Source organism: Podarcis muralis, chromosome 10 (genome assembly GCF_964188315.1).
Source record: "Podarcis muralis chromosome 10, rPodMur119.hap1.1, whole genome shotgun sequence".
NCBI lineage: Eukaryota > Metazoa > Chordata > Lepidosauria > Squamata > Lacertidae > Podarcis > Podarcis muralis.
In genome coordinates this window covers 46,223,593-46,239,983 of record NC_135664.1, presented here as the reverse complement: position 1 = coordinate 46,239,983, position 16,391 = coordinate 46,223,593, and the positions used below count along the sequence as shown (strand labels likewise).

The window sequence follows — 16,391 nt, the reverse complement described above, 5'->3', positions numbered from 1 at the left end:
AGGCATCACTTGCTCAGCACTGATCCACACCCTTCAGGAGCACAGCCGGCACAAAGCTGTTTGACTCACCACTGTATTTCAACAGGAAGTCTATTAACCTGTCATACTCAACCATCCAAAACTCTCCAACCTGCACACAGACTTGGATCTATGAATGAGTATTTTTTAAACATTTAAGGTTGTTCCCCCCCAAATTGTGGTAATTTGTTTATTAAGCAAAGGGGGTGGGGAGAGACTTTAAAAAGATTTCCCAAGCTCTTAACAATCAACTCTTTCAGAATCTTCCTTAGCTTATCAACCCTCCCCTCCACAAAAAATTATTCTTCTCCATACATCCTACTCCTCTTAAACTGCCATCTGTAGAAACACAGGCGTTTTGTCATCTCCATAGGCAAGCTCACACTTTGTGCAGAAATGTTTGCTGACTCATGCTTTGCCATATACACATATAAAGTGTTAGGGACAAACGGGCATCTAACATTTTAACATGGAGCAGACGTGCACCAGGAAGCCATTTCAAATCAAGTACTTACTGCAGGTCCCAATGGGGTGATTTATTTAGAGCAGGGTTAGGGGACCTCTGGCTGACAGGTCAAATTGGGACCCATGCTGAACCACAAGCTACAGATTTCCCAAACCTCACTCATCTGCCTTTCACCTGATATTATATGTGACATCAGGTGTGGCGCAGAGATGCAGGGGGTTTGGCTACGCAACAGTTCCCTAAGGGGAACTTGATCACATATCCAATCCCTGAAGAAAGCAGCTTTGCCAACACTTTACTTGGCACTATGAAGCACTTCCCACATGCCAGCTGGCTGTAAGGCATTTGGGAAGCACTTCGCTTAAAAGATTTGCAAGACTTGTGCTCAGAGTTTCCCTAGTACTGAAGATAAGGCTTCCAAAGCTCCTTGCACTGAGGTTCCCAAGTGCCTGCCAACTAGGTCACTGTTGGGTGCCTGGAAAGTGCTGCACAAACGGCTTTGACAGGTGAGTTGGCCTGCCCACCTGTTTAAGTTGGCCTGTGGGCTATAAAGATTCTCCACCCCGATCTACAGCTTAATGTGAACCTTTGGGCAGGTGGATGATTATGAGAACATGGAGCCCCTGAACTTGAGTTTTCTGGATTATCAGCATCAGTGCCTTTTGTCAGGTGAGGCAAGCATGTCTGTGATTCTTTCAAATCATGAGAGGTAGCAACTTAACAAACATATCAGTGATGTGGGATGAAGAATTTTCCACAGCTATGTTTTTCCATGGACCCAAGTACATTTCTAAAGATGAGTTGTTCTGGGGAAGTATTAGTTTGATACAGCAAAAAAAATCTAAGGCACAAAGAAATTTTCCAAAAAAATGTTTTCCTTAAAAAACTTTCTGATTCAAAATTTTCCAGGAAGTTCACATTGCCCATGAAAACCATGGGTTCTGAAATAGCTACCAGATTTTGTGTTTGGTATAAAAATACACAATAGTAATTAATTTTTTACACACACAGATCCAAAAAGCTAGTATCAATAAGGTTCCCCTCAAACCCTCTCAACTATAATATGTCAAAGCCAATCTCCTTTGCAGGAGGGCACGGTTACGGGCTGGCCTCACACTTTCCCGCACTTAGTGGTGGCGTGTCAAGTCCACCGCATCATCAGGGAGTCGCGGCCCGTGTCACGCCAGCCAATCCAAGCTGGGAGCTCTTCCTTCTGCTTCCTGCTTCAGCGGATCTCCCGCCCTTTCTTCTTGCATTCAACAACTTAACCTTGCTATGGACCTTGGTTGGTCGCCTGTTGAAGGGGCCTGGTAGGAATTTTTCCACTTGGCAGATTGGCACCAGCCACTTGGTTTTCACCTACCTCGTAGCAAATTGTCACAACTTTGTAAGGTTTGGTGGTTAGGCATTGGAAAAGCTTGGTTGATGGGAGAAGTTGTGGCCATCACCTGCCCCTCTCCCCTTTAAGGGTATTCCGTTAAAAGAATCCAGGGGTCGTGGTTCCTGTCCAAAGCCCAGGGAGAGGCTAGGGCCATGGTACGACCACACCGGTGACCCTGAGGGGAGATCCGAGTTGATGTACATCAACGGTGCTCCCCCTACTGGTGGTTAACCCTTGTGAGACTCCCTGCATGGCAGGCAGGAGCCAGATATAGTCGGTTTGGCTCCAATGCCTAAGCCAATACCATTCACATTCTGTAACCAATAATGTTGTGGCCTTTATTAGCCCATTAACCTAAAAGACTGGTGTCCACGTGTCTTATTCATCAAATGGGGGGGGGGTACAGGGCCTTGGCATGCAATTAATTTTAAAAGGAAGCAATGCAACTGGAAGATTACAAACCTTATAGTTCCCACAAATCAATCCAGTTCTGTTCCATGCCAGGCGCTCCAATCACTACAAAAGAAACAGAAATCACACAAATCAAATCTCTTCTACAAGACTTAAGCCATGTTACCTACAGATAAAAAACAAAGCAGTTCCCATCTTGTTGCCACCAAATTTAAGTTGTTTGGCATCCCCTCTAAAGCAATGTCAGGATTCTGACAGTATTTGAAGGCTACATTCAGATGACACCTCCTCTACCTGTGGTTTGGAGAATCACGAACAATACTCCTCCCTTCACAAGCACAACTTAATAAATTATTTCTTGGTTTAATCCAGTCCTGGTTTGTTTGCATATGCGGATCAAATCCCAGTTGAGACAATCTGTGATTCTTTTAACATCTTACTGGTTAATTTTGAGTGTACAATGTAAACAGAAACAGTCTTTATTTACAAATAAAGTTTTTGTAAATTACAAAGTCTTTATTTACAAACGCAGTAAATGATGCAGCATACTAAATGCAGCCTAAGCAAGTCTTAAGTGACACAAAGCAGCAACAGTTTTAGATGGGAGTATATACTTGAATATGTCTATGCAATAATGGGACTATCAGATTATCAGATTCTGCTAAGTGGCTACTGCAGCAACATATGGAGTAGTGCACAAATTTAGAATAGCAGTGCACTCTCCACATGCCTTATGCATGAGGAATTACAGTGGTACCTCGGGTTACATACGCTTCAGGTTACAGACGCCGCTAACCCAGAAATAGTGCTTCAGGTTAAGAACTTTGCTTCAGGATGAAAACAGAAATCGTGCTCCAGCGGCGCGGTGGCAATGGGAGGCCCCATTAGCTTAAGTGGTGCTTCAGGTTAAGAACAGTTTCAGGTTAAGTATGGACCTTCGAAACGAATTAAGTACTTAACCTGAGGTACCACTGTACAATACAAGCCGCTTCATCTGAAAAAAGTATTACCAAAGAGAACTATATCTAAATTTCCTTAACCCTAGACATATCCCACTTTGAACATACAAATAGTGCACCAAATATAGATCATGAGCCAAGCCAGTCATACTCAGGAGTAGATTTGTTTAAATGAATGGACCTTAGTAACTTAGGTATATTAATTTCAATCTACTCTGAGTAAAAGGTAAAGGGACCCCTGACCATTAGGTCCAGCCATGGACAACTCTGGGGTTGCAGCACTCATCTCGCTTTACTGGCAGTGGGAGCTTCTGGGTCATGTGGCCAGCATGACTAAGCCACTTCTAGCGAACCAGAGCAGCACACGGAAACGCCATTTACCTTGCCGCCGGAGCAGTACCTATTTATCTACTTGCACTTTGATGTGCTTTCGAACTGCTAGGTTGGCAGGAGAAGGGCCCGAGAAACAGGAGCTCACTCTATCACGGGGATTCGAACCACCGACCTTCTTTTTATTTATTTTTTAATTTTTCAATTTCTGTACCGCTTTATATTTTTAATAAAAACCTCAAAGTGGTGTATAGCGTATTAAATCAATAAAACAATGGCAGGACGATGTTCCTCTGACCTCTTAAGGAGCTTCTTCAGTAGGGCTGGTGAGTCTGGGCCTCGCCCCCTAGGCCAGGTGGAAAGGTTGTAAATATACAACCCCATATTTATCCTGTTAGCATTTATCTTTTCCAACCTCCATCATGTGGCAGCATTGGTACGCAGGTGACAGCCCAGGTTTTCATGAAAAATAAGGGTATAAACTACTGTAAAGTTGGTAGAACCTGATGGTAATCACCACCAGAACATTTCAGTTTGAAATTTTCATTACATTAATTTGTGTGTGCAAAAGAATGCTTTAATCTTTGAAGAGCAAGAGCTCTCAACTAGAAGAAGCTGCCAGGGACATAATAATAGACTAAGTTTTACTTGCTTCTACAAGTGTGCATTAGCTACAAATCACAAGAATGATATATTTAATGTGATTTTTGCTTCTGCATCTTCATATTCTAGAGCCAGAACTGAACAAATGAGAAACCATATTAAAAGAAAAAAGTATTTAAAGAATAGGTCTAACATTGAATTTTAATGCACACAACTGGATGTGGTCCCTGTACTTTGGCAACATTTTACCACATTTTAGCCTAAATGCCAGTAGCAATCTAAAATGACATGCTTTTTGAGCACCATTCCTTCCTGCCTCTTAACACAACTTAGTTTCTTTCAATAGCTCTAAGCAGTCACAAAAGGTGAAATAGAATCAAAGAATTGTAGAGCTGGAAGGGAGCCTGAGGATCATCTAGTTCAATCCCAATGCAATGCAGGAATATGCAGCTGCCCGTTACGAAGATCGTGCCTGCACTATGCTCTACACAACTGAGCTATCTAACTTCTCACAATCTTCCAGACAAGAGTGTGCAGTGTACTGCCTCAACCATCAGATTTAATTGACTTCCCTACTGCCAAAGATCACTCAGTCAACTACCATGGAAGTTCCCAGGAATATCCAGAAAGGTGAGGGGTTATGACTACACTACGTACAACCACTTCCTTTATGCCTGTTGGGTAGTCCCACAACAGATAATTAGCAAGCCAGTTTGCCAAGAGGTGGACGTTAAAGGCCTCATGAGAAGATATGCTAAAGCACTTCTTTCCCAATACCTGCTTCTTTTCTGGCATAGACATCTATGCAGTAATACTTAGTAAGTCAATGGCATGCTGCAGCTTTAAAAATCTAGCTTGGGACTCTAACAGAAGGCAATGTAGGAGACACTTTACTGCAGTGAAGGCTTAGCCATTAGTCTTAGCTGCTAAGATAGCCCTTCTGTAAAGCATTTACCGGTATATAAAAGCTCCTTTTCCTTAACTCTTTTCTCCAAAATATGAGGGTCTTGAAATATTGTAAATAGAAATGAGAAATAAAAAAAGAAAAGGTAAAGCCCTTTAGACCACTTGGGCATACAATGGAAATGAGTAACAACTTAAGTTCCAAATTCCAACAGATCCCAACATATTTTCTGCCTCACCCCAGCTTACATGATTAGTCAATAAACATATGTAAGAAAGCAATTTTTAATCATCTCATGTATTTTATTTTTCTTAATAGTGCCATGTTATGTCCACAGCTCAACTACACAGCTGGTAACAGAACCACTATGAAGTTTTCCCCCACCTCTTTTCCAGCTGTGTGGTATGACTGTACTGTAATAAAATAACTTTCACAAGTCCCCCCCCCCCCGAGAAAATAACGTCAACTGTAAGAGATGCAGAAGTCTTGTCTTGCTCATAAACTTATAATTCAGTGGAAAAGTTTATACACCATTGTTTACATGTTCCAGCTAAGCTGTTGGTATTCCAGCAATTACAATGGGTTATCTGCCTTTGCTAGTGGTGACTCAGAGTTTAGTAGTTGAACAACATGGAAATTCTCCAACTGGCATTAAGAAAGAGCCTCTGATCTGAATGCCACAACAGGGGTTTAATTTTCATATCCCTCTTTCTCCCACCAGTTACATATTTAAAAGCTTAAGTAGCTCTCCCTACAACCATCAAGAGTCTAGGATCCTTCATCTAAACTTAACAATCCCAAGTTTCTAATTATGATTTCTGTTGTCTATGTGGAAGGAAGGAAGGAAGAGTCCCTCCCTCTCTTCCCCATTATGAAAACCACAAAGCAAAGTTATGAATTCCTGTACAGCAAGAATAATGAACCTCTAGTCCATAAGGCCTCCCTTTCCATCTCAAAGTCTCTGCTCTTGACCCCACCCCTACACTCCCACACTTTTAAAAAAAGCCTGTCACATGGTAGGAACAGCTGGAAAGGAGTTAGCTTTCCCTTCCTAGTTAGGCAAGACACACAAAGCAAGTAGGACTTTTTGAAAGCTTCCAGGCACCCAAGTACTGTGGCACCCAAATCTTTAAATGCAGTCATAATTTGTCATCTGTAGACAATGGCAGAATAGACCAAGGAAGAAATGCTTGGCAGCCCTTTTCAAAGCTCAGCAACTCAACATCTCCACCCTGCACAGTCTCCAACTTTAAACATCAAGCCCACTTTGAAGAGGTTTTGTCTGTTTGGGAATAAGAAAATGGGAATACTTCTGACAGCAACAAGGTAATGGAGATGCAAGGTAAAGTAAAAAGCAAATGAAATGTCATCAGATCAAATTCCCTACTTGATTTCCAAACAGCAAATTCAATCAGAAAATAAAATGCCTGTAACTTCTACAATGGCAAGAAAGAAGGTTCTGAGAAAGCAAAGGCTAAAAAGCAAGCAAGCAAGCAAAGGCTATCCCACTAACAAAAACAAATTTAAAATGTGCATGTTGGAATGGAGTTCACTGTTGCTACCATAGTTTCTCAAATTACCTGAATCCAAAATGTACATGTGAACTTGAAGGAAGGTTCCTAAGAAAGGTAAGTTTCAGCTGCTCTGTGTAAAACACTAACTGCTGACCCAACTTTCGCATGTTTAATTAGAATTCCAAAATTAAGAAGGCCAGAGGCAGAAAATGAAAGCTGCCTTCTCTATAATTAAAGAATGTCACCAAAGTAGTCACACTGCAAAAACATACTGAGGCAATAGCAGACATCTACCTACCTTCAAAATAAAATGACAAAAGCAAGCATAGCCCAGCGTCAGCAAGCAGTTTCAGCTAGTCCTTGGTAGCGTTGCAAAGTCCTAATGAAGGTGTGCACTGCCCAAAGCTGCAATGAAGTATATACTCTTTTCACAGTTGCAACTCTTAATTTTAATCACTCCTGTCCAACCATCTGCTATAGGACATAACTGGAATTTTATTTTATTTTTAAAAAAGAATGAAGAATCCTAAACTATTACAACCAAGAAATGTTAGTACACAACAAGCATAGGTTACTAAAGTCACAATAAGCAGAATAAAACCGCAATGGAAGTGCGACACATAGAAGCCCAAAAGACTCCTCTTTCTACTCATTAGCCTCACAATGCAGCTCAGTTAGCTTCTTATATCACATTAAAGACCTTTCATTTAGACCTCAAAAATAAAGTTATTAAAACACTTTGCATCTGGGCGTTCTGACAGAGCTTAGATTTTTAAAGCACTTGAAATGCCCACTTTAAACATTTCTCACATCACAAACCCCTCTTTAAAGGGTGCACTTTCTTTGAAACGCTATCATGCACACTGAGTGGGCCACTCTGTTGTAAGTGGCATGTGTGCAAAGGGCTGGATTATTATCATCATTTATTAACTATGTATACTGCCCTTCAGGGCGATTCACAGCATAAAAATACAATATAAAAACACAAAAGACATAATAATAATAATAACACAAACAAAAATGAAACAAAATATAACCCCTCTCCCATAAAGACATTTAAAACCATATAGGATGTCAGTCTGCCAAAGCCCTGGTTGAAGAGGAATGCTTTGCTTTTTGCCTGGCACCTAAAGGTGTATAATGGAGGTGCCAGCTGTACCTCCCTGAGAAAAGCATTCTACAAATGGGGAGCCACTGCAGAAAAGGCCCATTCCTGTGTTGTGACCCTCCAGACCTCTCGTGGAAGAGGCACACAAAGAAGGGCCTCACATGATTACCGCAGGGTCCAGGTAGGTTCATATGGAGAGAGGTAGTTCTTGAGTTATTTGTGGTCCTGAGCCATTTAAGGCTTTATAGGTCAAAACCGGGACGCGGGTGGCGCTGTGGGTAAAACCTCAGCGCCTAGGACTTGCCGATCGTCAGGTCGGCAGTTCGAATCCCCGCGGCGGGGTGCTCTCCTGTTGCTCGGTCCCAGCGCCTGCCAACCTAGCAGTTCGAAAGCACCCTTGGGTGCAAGTAGAGAAATAGGGACCGCTTACTAGCGGGAAGGTAAACAGTGTTTCCATGTGCTGCGCTGGCTCGCCAGATGCAGCTTGTCACGCTGGCCATGTGACCCGGAAGTGTCTGCGGACAGCGCTGGCTCCCGGCCTATAGAGTGAGATGAGCGCACAACCCTAGAGTCTGTCAAGACTGGCCCGTACGGGCAGGGGTACCTTTACCTTTACGGTCAAAACCAGCACTTTCAATTGGGCCCAGAAACTAATTGGCAGCCAGTGCAGTTGGGATTTCATAACCTTCAGATGTTTTAAACCCTTATGAAATATTCAACATTTTCTATCCATATCAGGGATCTCTAGCATACATTACTGTTTCTAGTGGCTATTCAAGAACCAATAGCTAGAAACCTTATTTCCAAGTTAAAGTTATCTGTGAAAATTATATCCTTGCTTCAATATTTTTTAAATTTAGGTCAACTCTATCCCAACTGCAATTTGTTTCGTATGTTGTTAGTAAGGGAACCCCCTTTAACCTAATCTCACAAGAGACTCCCTTTTCCTATAAGAATGGCTTTTACACTGAATCAAGTTCCCATAATATATTTTCCTTGTTCCTGGGTAATCAGAGACTAGCAAATTACTCCAATGTATCATATATTACCATGAGTAATCTCTCCTAATAATAATAATAATAATAATAATAATAATAATAATAATAATAATAATAATTTATTATTTATACCCCGCCCATCTGGCTGAGTTTCCCCAGCCACTCTGGGCGGCTCCCAATCAGTGTTAAAAACAGTACAGCGTTACATATTAAAAACTTCCCTGAACAGGGCTGCCTTAAGATGTCTTCTGAATATCAGGTAATTATTTATCTCTTTGACATCTAATGGGAGGGCGTTCCACAGGGCGGGCGCCACTACTGAGAAGGCCCTCTGTCTGGTTCCCTGTAGCCTCACTTCTCGCAATGAGGGAACCGCCAGAAGGCCCTCGGCGCTGGATCTCAGTGTCCGGGCTGAATGATGGGGGTGGAGACGCTCCTTCAGGTATACAGGACCGAGGCCGTTTAGGGCTTTAAAGGTCAGCACCAACACTTTGAATCGTGCTCGGAAACGTACTGGGAGCCAATGCAGGTCTCTCAGAACCGGTGTTATATGGTCCCGGCGGCCACTCCCAGTCACCACACCCAGTGTGGTGTAGTGGTTAAGAGTCACGTAATCTGGGGAACTGGGTTCGCGTCTCCGCTCCTCCACATGCAGCTGCCGGGTGACCTTGGGCTAGTCACACTTCTCTAAAGTCTCTCAGCCCCACTCACCTCACAGAGTGTTTGTTGTGGGGGAGGAAGGGAAAGGAGATTGTTAGCCGCTTTGAGACTCCTGAAGGGGAGTGAAAGGCGGGATATCAAATCCAAACTCTTCTTCTTCTTCTTCTTCTCCCACTACTGAAAACACCCCCGAACCATGGTTACAAAGAATACAAATGCCTCATTAGTGGCAAATAACTACAGATATCTTGTCACTATCCAGTATTCAATCGTCTTCCTTTTTCCACTAATGGATTTATGACAGACACAGCAAAGCAGACAGGTTTTTTTTTCTTGATTAGCAGCTATTAAAACTAATGAAATTAATGTTTGCATTACTCCAAACCCGGTAAGATCAACAAAACACAATATGAAGCAGCTTTTTTAAAAAACAGAAAAGTGCCACTGGGCAAGGCAAACCAGAATAGTTGGGAAGGCTTAAGGAAGAGAGGCAACACAATTATACTTACAACAGGTCCAAAGCTCATGTAATAAAAGTCTCAAGTGGCACAACATATTTCGGAATTCCTTTGTGAAAGGGAATTTTAATCTCAAGTCATTCTCCCTTATATTCCTGCTGTAACTCCACAAAAGCTTAACTATACTGTATCCAGTTTCAAATTTGTCATAATACCACAAAATTAACAGGAAAACAAGCTATTTACAAGCATCAAGCAAATTCGTAGACCTCTAAAACTATTATATTTAAATTTAAGAACTGATATTCACTACAAGGTTAAAATTGCAAGTTCCAATATACTAGTTAAAAATATTTGCCTTTTTCTAAAATTGTGTCACAAAGATGGTCCTCAAACTATCAATTTTATTTTTCCATAAAGTGCTTATAAAAAGAATTCCACAAAATTTCAAATATTCATACACAGTGCAGTAACTGAAATCTCATTTTGCAAGATTTGTGGCATTTTGTTTAACTAGACACTATTGTATGTCATACCTGAATTATCTTTATTAAATGTATTTCAAGACAACAATCTGGATTTGCATAATAAAAAATTAATATGTAATTTATTACAAGCGACATGACGCAACATAAGCAGACACTGGAAAGACCTTTCTAGCACAATGGTAGACAACTGGTACAAAATAGTTTGGAAAACAGCCTTCCTTGAGAGATTAATAAGTAAACTATGGTTGACATGTGGACAGATCAAGAAAGATGGCTTTACCCTCATGTGATTTAATTTCATAACATATGTCAGTATTCCAGAAAATGAACAATCCCCTCCATCAGCATTTGGTTCAATCTGGTTGATCTAAACGTTAATTTAAACATAATTATCTCTACTTTGAACTCCCATGTTCATCAATATATGCTATATTGTTTCAATGGAAACATAAATAGGAAAAATGACTATTACTCATACTTCATCTAAGCACTACCACAAAGATTCCTGATTAGGCATTTAGCTATGTGATGCTGAATGTTATCGGTTAACTCTGTTCTATCATGTTTCCCCTTTGTTTTTGTTTAGACCAATTCACGAGCCAAGAACTTACACATGGACCATTAATAATGACCATATGTTGTAGATATTACTGCAAATTGAGAAGACTTGGTCCATTTATTTGTATCATTTATTATTCCTATGATCCTTGTATAAAACCCAATAAAAAGTTATTTAAAACAAAAACCAAACTAGACACTATTATCCTCTCTATTCTTAAAGACATGAAGTTTAGAATATGAGTTCACTGATGGGTAGTCTCCTGAAGTTATACTAATTTGCCCATTCCAAAGTTAGGCCCACAATAAAATGAATTTAACAAGGATTCTTTATTTTCTCCAGTACTTGAGGAGCAAGCAAGAGGAAACATATTAGAAGTTATACTGCTATTTAAAACCAACACAACTTTCAGTATCACAAATGTGCAGTGCAATCCTAGGTATGTCTACTCAGAAGTTATACTGAGCTGAAGTGCTTTATTCCTAGGTAAGGCTGCAACCCAAAACAGTGAGTTAAAATATAAAGACAGCTCCAACTTATACATACAGCAAAACTAAGAACAAAGGCTGAATTCATCCCTATATTTTCATGTGATTTCTAAAGAGTGGAGATAAAGAAGAAGCAAAGAACAGATGTGATTAAAAGCCTAGGCAGGAAGACACAGCAAAGGACAGATAGCTGTTTGCATACTGACCCCTATGACCAAGTCCTTGTGCATGCAGAATGCTGCACTCACCAATATCAAATTCTGTATCATTTTGACATCTTGCACACAAGCACAGAAACACTATGGGAGGAATTCAACATTGTGCTAAAACAACTGTTTTGGCAGGGAAGCATTTGGGCTTGCCAGACCAAACCAAAGGATCCCCAACCGTCCCAGAGCCAATTTTGAGGAAGTGGATGGAGGAGAAAGGAAAAAGACCCATTGCACGCAGTAGTCCTTGTGCAGGGTTCTACTGACTGGACTTAGTTGAATCCCAACCACTATGCTCTGGAATTGGCTGGTGTGTGCAGAGTATTCCTTTACTTAATTTCCCCATCCTCTTCCAATCTGCATGCTATTTCTATTTTAGTTAAAAACACATGTAAAAACAAAATATTCAGATGTAGAATGTCTCACTGAAATTCAAGCAATCTGGTTTTAACAGAATGATGAATTGAAAGAAACTGTAATCTTCAACGATCATGAAATGCCTTTAGGACCTCACCAACACAAAGGAATTAAAGTTTCACTTTAAGTAAATTACAAAAATAGAGAAAAGGGAAATTAAAACAATCAGTAATATCCCTCTGCATTTCTTCATAAGAAGTTTGAATATTTAGGTTAAAAAATATGTTCGTGTCTGAGGCTCAATTTGATAAAGGTTTACAAAACTACTAACAGCAAGGAGAGGCAAATAAAAATTCTCAGTACAATTCAGCCAAGAGAACTTAAAGACAACAAACTTGTGGCACATGATGAGAAAATCCTTCACATAATGTAATAAAATTTATGGATTTCTTTGTCACAGGTTGTTGTGATGACCACTAGCAGACACAGATTTTTAAAACAATTCATCAAATTCAAAAAGGACAGTTTATTACAGCAGCTGATGGTGGGCCAAGCAACAAAGGGCATTATCGCTACCATGCTTCACTTGAGAGTTCTGTGCATATCTGGACTTCACTGGTCTTTCCAAATTCCCAGCTATACGTAGGGCTATAAGTTCAGTGTTAGAGCATCTGCCTCACTTGCAGGTTCAATTCCCAGCTTCTCCAGGAAGGGCTGTGAAAAGCTCCTGTCAGAAACCCTGGAAAGCTCTGCCAGTCAGTGTAATCAATACTGAGCTAGATGACTAAAGGTCTGACTCAGTACAGTGGTACCTCAGGTTAAGTACTTAATTCGTTCTGGAGGTCTGTTCTTAACCTGAAGCACCACTTTAGTTAATGGGGCCTCCTGCTGCCGCCGCGCCGCCAGAACACGATTTCTGTTCTCATCCTGAAGCAAAATTCTTAACTCAAGGTAATATTTATGGGTCTAACCTGAAGCGTATGTAACCTGAAGCATATGTAACCCGAGGTACCACTGTATAAGGCAATTTACTAGATTCCTAGCACTACTATTAGTATTCAACATACTGCTAGCATAGCATGTGCTTACAATCTACCACCACCTTAGCTTCCATTTCTCCCTTTTAAGCTTTCATCATACATTGTATTAACTATCCTACCAACATGAAGGATTTATTTAAGTGTCCCAATAGACCAAAAACCTGATGATTCATAAGGATAGATGTAAGAACTATCGACTTCAAACTCAACTAAAAATGAAACTCCAAGTTATTCAGCTTTCATAATAACAACAGATGGGCAGTGCAAACTTCAAATAAGCAATATCCCTCAAAAAAATCATTCTGCAACCACTTCCTAGGCAACCACTTTAATTAGCAGAGCAAGTTTTTGCTAAACATATTTCTGTCATGTATGAAGTCAGCTATCCACAGAAAGCAGGAAACAGGCCTGGAAGCAATGTCATCAGTGAAATTTTATTTATTACACCAGTTCTACGCTACTTAATATATTTTAAAAAATCTATGCAGCATACAGAAAACTGAAACAAACACTAAATATTACAAAAAAGTTAACATATAAAAATATTACAGTAATACAAATAAGCCGCCTCTCCACTCAGTTCTTTCTCCAGCCTCTGCCCTATCTTCTCCAGCTGCTTCACTGTCCCATGATCAGGGCTTGCTTTTATGGGCAGGCACCAAAGTGGATGGAGCTTCGTCAGGCTGCCCACACACCTGTGTTGCATTAAGCCACTGTTGCTCAAACTTGTTCCCCAGCTGTAGTTGAACTACAATTCCCATAATCCGAAGCTAGCAGGACCAGTGGTGAGGGATGATGTGAGGTGTAGTTCAACAACAGTTGGGGACCCAAGTTTGAGAAACACTACATTAAGCAGTCAGGTGCACTCTCCACACCCAGCACCAGGCGCAATATGCTTGGTGAGTTTCCCAGGGTATCCCAATGATAGAAAAAGGGCACCCTGCTGATCACAGTTCTTTCTCCATCCTCCAACTGCAAAAGGGCTTCAACTTCATGATCAGAAGCAAATGAAGAGTACAGTTTGCTATGTATCCATTAAAGAACTACTTCAGAGCATATTTTGTACCTAGAAGCTATTCATCCTTATATTCTATCTGTATACAATGACACCAAAACTGACATTCATTGGTTTTATATTGCATTTTTGTTTTAATTATATTGTTTGTTTCATACTGCACACCATTTAGAGCAATTTTTAAAATATCAAGCTGTTTATAAATGATTTTAATTAAAATTAATATTTATACACATACCAACTATTTTTCTACACACCTGAAATATCAATCTTCACTTTCTTTTCTGTGTGCCTTAAATAGAGATGCAAACTATGGAATGCAGTGGAAAATTTCATGTAATTATTTCATCTTTGGATTAAAAATGCCTACCAAATCTTGATGGCTCATGCATTTTCTGCCCACCTATACTCACATACTGTACTTTTCATTTCACCAAGTTACACAATCCCATGCCATAATTTCATAACTACCATTTTCCCATACTATACTCCTCAAAGCTGGTGAACTGCACTCTTGAGATACTACCCTGGGAAACAAAAAGGGAGGCTCCTGCTCAAGACCTTCACTAGGTCAACAAGTATGCAAATCCCTTGCTACAGAATTAGCTAGGGCAATAAAGACTTACTAACGCAGGACTGATCTGACAAGTCACTCCAGTGTTTGAAAACAAGAAGTGTACAAGAAAGCTTATGCCATAATAAACGTTTTCAGCCTAAGGGCCACAATGCCTTGCAGGCAACCTTCTAGATCTCGCCTACCAGACACGGCAACACCAGAGGGGGAAAACTGGGCAAAGCAACAGATGCAATGCTTACATTTGTACATTCAAGCCACACAAAAACCAGAGGTTTCTCAACATTCAAACACACACCCCTCTTCATCCAGGCAAGAAGCATTACTACAGTTAAAGAACAAATTCTTGCCAAGCAAAAGCACTCAAGGAAGGCAAATGGCTGATAAGAGGTGTGGCTTGGGCAGAGCCCCAAGGACTGGCTAGAGAGGCCTAAAAGGATGCATTTGGAAACCACCACCACCCCAGGGCCTGAGGTTCCCTACCCCTGCCTTAAGGTATCATAAGCCTGCTTTTATTGCAACCAGTGAATACGCTCACTCTTCTGCAAGTTGCTACCATGTGATGTCCAGATGCTTTCAAAGTGGGAAACCCAAGAGGAGTCCCATGTCTTTATGCTGTTAAAGAGGATGCATCCTTAACTATGGATGAACTATAAGTGCCAGTGTGATTCTATTCACAAGCTCAGATCGTCGGATGTTAAGCAGCAGGGAAAGTACTAGCAAAGGATATTCTTGCTGGCCTCCAGCCCGCAATGAGCCAGCCGCATTCAACCACCCTCCAGCACAGGATTCTGGGAAGCATCAAATGATAATTCATCCTGAACCTATATGCTCAACGCAGATTCCTACATGTGCCAGTGGGTGGGTGTGATCAGCTCAGCCCATATTCTCAAAACAGTCTTCCACACAGATTGCAGATTGCAATTCTGAAACTGAATCAGGGACAATCTTGCATTCTTGAAATTACATAGAGAAGATCCAGTACATTTACATTTCCTTTGCAATTAAAATTTTCTGGGAGGAAAAGAGTCTCAAAGACACACACACAAAAAAAACACCCCAAGAATTTTTTGGTGGTGGTGGTGATGATCCTGGAGGTTTATTCTTGTCGTCCAATAAAAACCCAATAGTTGAAAACAGTGGAAAGGGAGGGATGATAAATCCGTTCGGAAAACGGTGAAATGACATAGCGGAGGGGGGCGTTACGGGGAAAAGCAGAAGCCTGGCTGGCGGCTGATGGAGAAAAAGGATACCTTCGGTGGCTCTTCTAGGGGAATTATTTGGGGGCTGGGGAGGCGGAACATTCGCCGTTTTACTCACGAGCGCATAGGAAAGGGGCGGGAGGGCCACGCCAGAGTCACGTAGCCCGAAGGAAAGGCCCGGTCGTGGGAAGGGGGCGCTGCAAAGGAGAACGGCGTGGGGCGACGGGGGGGGGGGGTTGCGTGGTTCGTGTGGGACGGGAGAAGGAGGGCGCGGTTCTCCCGCCAGCCTCCGCCGTGGGGCAAAGGAGGAGCGTGAGGCGAGCCAAGGCCAGGCTCTCCCAGCAACCGGGGCAGCCCCGCTTCGTGCTTCCCAGAGGGGCGGTTCCCTGCCCCATACATGGAGGGACATTTCCCCCCCCCCCTCAGCGGGCGGGCGGGGCGAGGAGCTGCCGGCACGCTCCCTCCCGAAGCCTCCCTCACACTCACCTGGTCACGACTCCATCCCAGCTGCCCGCACTTGGCCGCCTTCCCCTTCCGCAGCCTCCCACAGAAAACTTCCCCGAGCGCGCAAAAAAAAAGAACCCCGGCCCTCACCGCCGCCGGCTCAGCTCCTCTCAGCCGCGGAAGCTCCCGCCCACCAGAACACAGA

General features: G+C 41.8%; 1 protein-coding gene across 2 annotated transcripts in view; it reads right to left on the bottom strand.

Moving 5' to 3' along the window:
- MRTFA (myocardin related transcription factor A) overlaps positions 1–16,391 on the bottom strand; it is an 83,543-nt gene extending 67,152 nt beyond the window's left edge. Inside the window, exon 1 of one of the 2 annotated variants that reach the window (XM_028747133.2) lies at positions 16,229–16,391. The gene's annotated coding sequence lies outside the window, so the exon portion shown is untranslated. Of the gene's footprint in view, positions 1–2,327; positions 2,378–16,228 lie in introns of those variants that run through there. The other variant, XM_077934950.1, reaches the window with a different exon arrangement.